The 9,071-nt window shown below is 37.2% G+C and overlaps 1 protein-coding gene and 1 long non-coding RNA gene across 3 annotated transcripts in view; one reads left to right on the forward strand and one right to left on the reverse strand.

Annotated features, from left to right (window-relative positions):
* Positions 1 to 9,071, forward strand: part of LOC310720699 (mediator of RNA polymerase II transcription subunit 13-like) — a 102,093-nt gene that overhangs the window by 42,828 nt on the left and 50,194 nt on the right. The gene's annotated exons all lie outside the window — the stretch shown is intronic.
* On the reverse strand, positions 5,950 to 7,269 carry LOC310720745. Its single transcript, XR_014531818.1, has 2 exons — positions 6,869 to 7,269; positions 5,950 to 6,743 (listed from the first exon to the last, which is right to left on the reverse strand). It is a non-coding gene; the product is annotated as an uncharacterized lncRNA (long non-coding RNA).

Here is a 9,071-nt window from a genome sequence, read left to right on the forward strand (position 1 = left end):
TAATCAAATTCAATCGGATTGATCTGAACAGTGCTAATTTTACATAATACATGAACAACTATGAAGGAATGAAAATGGTTTCAAAAACCCAAGCTAGCATTACCTAAAATAGCGGTCCCCAAACTTTTTTGCGCCACGGACCGGATTAATGTCGGATTAATGTCGGACAATAAGATGTGGGGGATAAATACAACCAACTAAAATGATACGACCGGCATAAAAACTATTATTTAAATATAATAATAAACGTGAATCCACTGTGTTGTTTTTTGGTCATTTTGCTCGCTTGGGGGTTTGAGTTTAGCGGTAATGTATTATGTGTTAGCGGCCGGAGCCCCTTTAAGAAGGTAGCGGATGGAGGTAAGACATGTGACCGAGGCATCATGACATGCATCAAGAGTGAGTCATAGACAGATGTGGAGGAGAGAATTTTTATTTTTCCAAAATAAAACATCAGAATCAGATAATAAATAAAACCGAAATAATATATTCCTTCTGTGCGGCCCGGTACCAATTGACTCACGGACCGGTGCCGTGGCCCAGGGGTTGGGGACCACTGACTTAAAACATGCCTCTGTTTCATAGAAACTTTGCCAACCTACCTTTATTGTGTTTGGCAGACACCACTAACTGTTATCCAGACCAGCTCACAGTTGTCTAATTTATACAACTGAACAATTGGAGGTTAAGGGACTTTCTCAGGTGCCCACAGTAGCTAGGGTTTGACTTCATGACCTTCTGATCAGATCTCTCAACACCTTAACCACAACGCTACCACTTCCCAACCAGCAGGCCCTCACGCAGTGTCTAAACCTGAGCTAGCTTAAACCTAAAGTGTAAATACTGACGCATAGCAAGTCGTGTGTTCGCATTATAGCGAGGATCCACCAGTTGAAGTGCACTAGATGAGCAGAATAGTGGTGTAATGAAACAAGACAGTAGGAGGCACAGAAGGACTCCTGAGGAGCTGCGTTTTTTCAGTCATCCGTTAATTCCAGCTGGAAAAGAAAGAAAAAAAAATCTGGATTAGCCAGGCGAGGTTGAAAACTGGCACTGGTGGTCTCGAAATCTCGCAGGCTCGGTTCTTGCAGCATGATTTTTCTGTTGTAGATCCCGCTGCTGTTTGAGCTCTTTATCCCACAACTAATGAATCGTACCAACCGCGTGCACGCGACCGTCAGCTTCTTTCTCTCCGTCTCAGGCTCTTGAAGAGGCGGCATTGTGGAACGCAAGACCGATTTTGTAAGCAAACACGACGCCGATTACAGGAAGTGGCCTGGAGATGCAACAGCGATCTGTCGTTGAAAAAAAAAAAGTCTTGTCTTTTCATAATTAGGTTCTAGGGCATTACAATTTATCATGTGTCAAGCGTTATCGCTGTATTGGCCTTTTGCAGCACTGATACCGCAGAAGCCTGCAGTATGCAAATGCATTCTCTGTGAACGTTTCAGCCCTCTCAGACATTCCAGGTATGTCTGATTAGACTGGCACATCGCGGAAACATTTTTTTTTTGGGGTCGAATCACAATATGGTGTTGTCACAATATGTAAAAGCATTATTTGTAATAAAGAAAATAATAAGTTAAATGGTAATTCCAAGCCCAATAATAGTGTGGTGTTAATTATTTAAAAATTGTTACATAAACGCTGTATGTTTTTGTCTTTCACAAGTGTAACATATGGAGCACTGAGCAAGTAGATCGAAAAATCGCTTGCCAACTTGACATGATACATTTTCAGTGGGATTTCTCACCTACAGCTGCAACCGAGTATCTGACCATAACAGGAAACGTGCTTCTCGTTTTTTTTTTTTTTTTTTTTTTTTTTTTTTTTTCTCTTTTTTCCCCCCTCATGTCATTTTTCAACAGAACTTACTGTACCTGTTTCCTCTCAAGTAGAAAGCCTTTTAGTTTTTTTTGTGTTTTTTTTAAATCCACAGTTTGCTGCTGGGATGTTTTCGAATGCTCTCTTTTTGTATTTGTTTTTGTGTAAGAACGCTCCAGGTCAAGGGTGTCAAAGTGGATTTATTGAACAGTCGAAAGGGGGTAATAATTCTATTTTTAGCAGTTCATTTGTTTACATTTACATAATTTACAATGCAAACATCAGATCCATTCAATATCAATACATTAATGGAAAAAAAAACATGTATTCAATTGCATCACATATTCACACACAATGGACGTAACTTTTCAAGAAACAGAAAGCACCAAAATATGGAAAGAGGAAGACAAAAAGGACTCTGAAAAAAAAGTGGCATTAAATATACAGCATTCTTTGTTTACAATTTTTTTGTTGTTGCCTAGTCACGGTTTTAAGAATGCGCTGACTGAGTTTTCTTATACGTTCATTTCGAAACCTTTCGCAAGTTGTACATTTGCCGTTCTGGAAAATGGATTTTTGTAGGGGGCGGGGTTTAACACAGCTACATTCTGATTAGCTTGCGAGATTTGGATGGACATTACCAAGAAGAAATTTTTGAGAACGTTCCTGATGTGAGGTTTTTTTTGGTATAATTATAGCATTTGAACTTTGTAGTGGAAATAATTTACTTCCTTCCTTCCTTCCTTCCTTCCTTTTTTTTTTTTTTTTTTTGCATATAAGTTCGTCATTAGTTTTCAGTTTTCACTGTGTCTTTCTTCTTTTTTTGCTGCTGTATTTGAGAATAAACAATTCGAATAATGTATTTTGAGGATATTCTATATATTTTGTCTAAGATATTTGTATATATTATATTTTGTAACATTTTGTACTCTTAAACCTGAAACTGAAATGGATTTTATTGGCATTATATATACAACATATACAACAAAAAAATAGTAGTAGTGTCTAGATAAGTATCTACCCTCTGTTGCCAGGAAACCCATATTGGATTGCATCTTACCACCATGATGTGTACTGCTTCTGTATTACAGCTGCAGTGTTTTATTCCTCTTATACAACAGCAAATTGGTTTATTACTCCATTATTCCATTCTTTATGAATTAAATGATTATCCACAAGTGAATTACAGTTGAGAACATGGATTTAAAATGAATTTGTTTAGCCAGATTACAGCTAATCAAATAAAATCCATATATTTGACACTTCTTCTCTATGTGTACCTCAGAGCTCAGTACTAATTCCTATCGAACTTGTAAATTTTTTGGGATGTTTTAAATAAAGTTGTCGGTGCTTTGCTAGTGGGTTGACATGACAACATGGAGCTCTATTGCTGTGTGGTTAGATATTAGATTCAGTTCGTCGGACCAGTAAAGAAAATATATATTTCTCCGATTTTAGCAAAGTCATCGCTCTGTCCTAGTGGATGATGTTCAGTCTCGCGCAGATTGTGTTGATTGATAAAATGAGCCGAAATTGAAATTGAGTAGAAATGTCAGTTAGTAGCGGCAGTTTCGAAGGTCTTCACATCCCCCCCTTTTAGTGCGAACTGCTGTATTATACTCCTGTTAATCCCCCTAATAGCGGTCTTGCGCCATTAGCATTTGAGGGGCCGTTTCCTTTCTTTTTTTTTTTTTTCTTTCTTTCTCGCTCTCTCTGTGAATCTGGACATTTATCAGCTTGCGAGCTCCCTGATCATTAATAAATCTGTAGCCACGTCTGATCAGTTCATTCAATCTCAATCGCTGTTTAATATAAGAGCAAATGACCGGTGGTGTCCAGATTAGTGAGAGCTAATGTGTGGATTTATCATTCTTTTTGAACAAATCATTCACGACAGCAGTCAAAACTCAACACGTGAACAAGTGCAAGCTTCCGATGCTGTCCATGGGCCAGTCCATAATCAGTTTGGTCTGCGGTTTTGTCCTTTCTTTTATCAAAACAACAACAAAAATGTTGTTTGATTATTAAAACTTTTTTTTCTTTGTACCAAAAAGGACAATGTGATAATAATATTAATAATAATAATAATAATAATAATTATTATTATTATTCGTGTTTATAACTATGTATTTTTATAAATTATAATTAGATTTGTTTTTATTATTAATATTGTTTCTTTTATTTATTGCAGATAAAAATAATGATTACGATGATTAGTAGTAGAAGTAGAAGTATTTTTTATTTCCTTTTTTAATTGTAAGTAAAATTATCATTATTATTATTTATTAGTTATTAATTTGTGTTTGCGTTTTCTAAATTATTATAATTATTATTATTATTATTATTATTACCTCATTTTTTAGAAGGTTTATGCGATACATATCATCAGCACTGGTACAGCTGATATGTCTCAATATTTAAATACTACTTTTTTTTTTTTTGTTAGATTCTTTTGTCTGGTATTAAACATACATGTAGTGAGTTAGTGTAGTTATTATTTGGATGATTGTGCATAAGAAGGAGAGTTTTTGAAAAAATAGGAAATAGGAAGTGTGTCAGACTGTTAGAGAGAGAGAGAGAGAGAGAGAGAGAGAGAGAGAGAGCGCACATGCGCTCTGGCTCGAGCGTGCCCCCACCTCCATCGCTTATATAGGCTTCAGGAAGGAGTCGGCTCTGGGGCTTCTCCGGTCAATAGCAGCTTTGTGTGTGGTGACACACCCCCTTACGCTCCTTCCCCCCCCACCACCACCACATTGAAGCTCCAGCTAGTGGCCGGGGTGAGGAAGTGCTCAGGGAGAGGATGCAGGAACAGCACGTTACGACCCAGTTCCATCGTCACATGTTTGTGTCACGAGACAGATGGCAGTCTTTTGGAGGGAGAATGCGATGGACACGCACAGTCTGACCTGTAGCTAATAGTTGTAGTTCATCCTGAATTGGCATGGATTGAATTATCGAGTTCTAGATTATATGACTAAGCAAAGTAAAATACCCCACCGTAATGACAATGAATAACCTAAAAACCCTAAGGTGGGTGTGCGAAGCCTTTCATCGTAGTGCAAATCGAGAGCAAAGACTTTCGTGAACGATACGTCGGACGCGCAGCTGGGATGAGCGTAACCCTCGCCCCGTGAGATGCCCCACTCTCGCTAGCACTCGACGCAGTAAATTTGTCTCAGTCTCTATTTTTTTCTGTTTCAAACAGCAATTTTAGTGATAAAAGCATGTCGTCCAAGCGCTAAAGTATGTCTCCTGCTTGTAGGGAAAAAAGAAGAGGAATGCCATCAGTTTAGAGCAGAAAATGAAAATTATAAATCAGCATGAAGCAGGAAAGACTGTCACAGTCATTGCACCATCTTCGACTTACGCTATGTTTGACTTACGATGGGGTCGTCGTAACGTATCTAGAAATATGTAGAAATCCCGAAACTGCGAATGGAAAAATTAAAAATCACATTTTTATCACATCACGTTTTTAATATGTTCTTTTTTTTTTTTTTTTTTACATGTACACATATACGCCGTGAATTCGTGTTTTCAGGATCAGCTCATTAATATTTAATTGCAGATTCTGTTTTTATTGTAAATGATATTCTATTTTATGGTACATTTTTGTATTCCATAATTATCCTTTATTTCAACTTTATTGTTGTTGCCCAAGTTACAGTACAAGGCAACGGAATTCAGTATGATTATGTTTGCGACAAATCAAATTTGAAGTGAATTATTTGTTCGGCTTGCTATTTCGCTTAGAAATGCAAATTATTGATGTTAATTGACGTGCAACAAGCAGTATGATGTCTGATCCTTTATTTTTACACTTTAAATAGTCTGTTAAAGTGATAGTAAGTAAGTAAAAAAAAAAAAAAGATTTATGCCCTAAAAAAAATAACCCTCTAAGATTTGTACATTTATGGCAATAGGCAGACGCCCTTATCCAGATTGACTTCCAGTTACCTCGTATATACACCTGTGCATTTTAGGGTTGAGGGCCTTGCTCAAGGGCCCAACAGCAACAGCTTACTGGTGCTGGGATTTGAACTCACAGCCTTCTGATTGTAAGCCCAACATATTAACCACATAGCTACCACTTCAGCATATAGGTTTTTCGATTTCAGATATGCAAACCCGTTCAGAAAAGTCTCACCAACTTCAATTTAAAGAAAAAGAAGAAAAAGAAAAAAATGTTTCACATTGGTAAGCACATCACGCTATTAAAAACGTATCCAAAGTGAAACATACCCAGGTATTTATATACTCAGACTCGAATAAAAGCGAAAATACATAAAAAATTATGTACAATATATTTATGAATGTAATAATTAATAGTTTGTCACATGACCTGATGCAAAACAGAGGGCGAAGTTGTTGGAGTTAACGCCCCGTGCTGTTTTTTTTTTTCTTCTCCCATCAGTCAAATTCATAAATATTAAGCAGATCAGTCAATTTATAAACACTGAAAATAAACCTGAATTCTCTCTCTCTTTCTCTCTCTCTCTCTCTCTCTCTCTCTCTCTCTCTCTCTCTCTCTCTCTCACACACGCAAAATGTATTCTTTGAAGCACTCAAGTCAGACACGTGGAGGTGAAAATCAGTTAGGCGCTCTGTCAAAGCGGAAAGGTGAAGGTAGTGCTTTTTGCACGTACGCCAACTCAAGCTGCGTGGACCAATTTTTGCAAGCGCAGAACTCCGATAGTGATCTGGCACATATTTTTGGTGTTTGTTTCTTTCCCCCTCCTCCTCCTCCCCGAACGAAATACACAAACCTCAAGCAGAGAAAAGGCTTCACCAGTTCACAGGGCCATTCTTTTAAACAGCGAAGAGGAAATAAGGGATCGGTCGTGACACGTCAACGCGTCTGACACCGAGATACTTGAGATGTCATTTTGTTTCACGCAAATCACTCGCACACGTCGTATCTCGTGAAAGAGGGGGGAAAGACGGAGAGAGTTCAAACACACTCAGCATGCTTTGAGCACATACACACACCAACTCCTCACACACAATTGCACGCCCACAGAAAGAAGTGAAACCATGTTGCAACCTCGTTCTGCAACCGGTCCTGTCGTGTAGGATTAGCCGTCGAGTTCAATACGCCGCCACTATCTCGAGATGCTATCAGGGCGATAAACAGCCTGAGAAGAGGGAACTGAAATCAGTGTGTGGTTGACTCCACAATTGGGGGGGGTGGGCAATTAAAAAAACGGATCTAAAATGGTGGTTCAAATGAATCCCAGGTCAGGATGAGGCATATTTTGTTATAGCATCGAATTAGCAAAAAAACACAGCTAGCATTTATTAAAACAGAGGTTCCCAGCCACCAGTCGTGACCCAGTACCTGGTCGTATTAAAGTTGCTACCGGGTCGCAAGAACAATGTATATGCATATAAATATAGACATGACACTATGATATTTATTATACGTACGAAACAACAGTTAGCACAATTTTACTAGCGTTAGCCGGGAAGTGGCCAGGAAGTGGCTAGCGGCTAATGCTAACGCTATGGATTCTTTAGTGTTTTATGTCCAGCTAGTAGAAAATCCTGACAGTTTCACATATCGAGGGAGTGAATGAATGAAGGATGGAAGGAATGAAGACATTTGTTATAGTATGCTGAAATAAGTAGAACAGTTAAGTAGATCATATCTTTAGAAATTGTTATTTTATATGTAAAAAAAAACACACACACACACACACACACACACACACATTTAAATACACATCTGTATTACCCAAATGTGGTCTAACAAATGAAAACTATTTCATTACATTTTTCCATTTATTTAAATTTTTTTAAATCAATTAAATTTGTGCCCATTTAAATGATTTCTTAATTTAATCGATATAATAAAAGTGTTTTGCATTAATTCGATTTATAATTTATTAATTGTAATTTTATGAAATATTCAAAAATATTTTATATATTTTTTAACCAAGCAGGCATTTTATTTAAAAAAGTATTAAAATGTAAACTGTCCAAACGTTGATGTTTACAAATGTTAATAATAATAAACTGCGTTAATAAAAAATTACAAGCAATTTTAGGTTGTGCATTTCTTCCCCCCTAAACGTATCGAAATTGAACTGAACCGTGAGGTAAAAACCCGAGGTACGTACTGAACCGTAGATTTTGTGTACCGTTGCACCCCTAATAAATATCACCTGTCAAAAGTTTGGAAACATCTATTCTTTTATCGATTTTAAGACACATGTATGGTCTTTTTTATTCACTTGAAAATAAAGGAAAAAGCAAAAACACACAGGAATTGAAAAGTGAATGACTGGAAGAAAGTTAATCTGGACAGATGAGTCCGAATTTGACATTTTTGTCTCTGACAGAAAAACCTATGTGAGACAAAATGTTCTCAGACTGACTTAATGGTTTGGGTTGTTTTGGAGCAGGGAAGGTTGGAGTTCTTTTCCAGGTGAAAAGAATACTGAACTAACATGGCTACCATTCCAAACTTCAACGCCTGGATTGCAGAGCCATACAACAAGACAATGACTTGAAGCAGTGCTCAAATTGAGTCGTCTTTTTCCCAGTTGTTGTGTAATTCATATATTTTTTTACTAAAATAATCTTAGGGACCCCCCTAAGTCTATATTTTACTTGTCATGGGGGGGGGTCCCTAATGCCTCCCGGATCCCCCCCTCAATTCTAGCACTGACTTGAAGCATATGCCAAGGCTCTATAAGCTTTATTGAGAGAAAAACTGTTGGCTGGAGTGATATCTATCATTGAATGTCCTGCCCAGTCACTGCACCTGAATCCTATTGAACTGAGATGAACTTGGATCACAAGCTCAGACAGAAATCTCCAACTAGTGAAGTTTTACAAGAGGCACGGCAAAGTATTTCAGCTGAACTGCGAGAGTTTGTAAAGCTGTTATATAATAATATACAATCAGTCTGGACTTTGGTTCATCCAGACTGACCTCATCATTTAACCCTCATAAGGTCTTCGTTTCCTGTTTACAAATCTGGTCTTTGGGGTCTATATGACCCCAACAATTGATAGAGAAATTATACAAAAAATATACATTTTTAATTATACAAATAATATATATATTTTTTTGTTTACTTCTCATCTATTCAATAATGCTGTGTTTTGGGAGATATGAAGTACTTTTGTACCTATTTACCACACAATTCCTCAACTACACCATAAGCTTGCATATGAAATATTAATTTTTTATGAAAAAATCACTTAAATGTTGATCTAAATTTCTGATTTATGCTGGATTT

The sequence above is a fragment of the Silurus aristotelis genome, assembly GCF_946808225.1.
Source record: "Silurus aristotelis genome assembly, chromosome: 26".
Taxonomy (NCBI): domain Eukaryota; kingdom Metazoa; phylum Chordata; class Actinopteri; order Siluriformes; family Siluridae; genus Silurus; species Silurus aristotelis.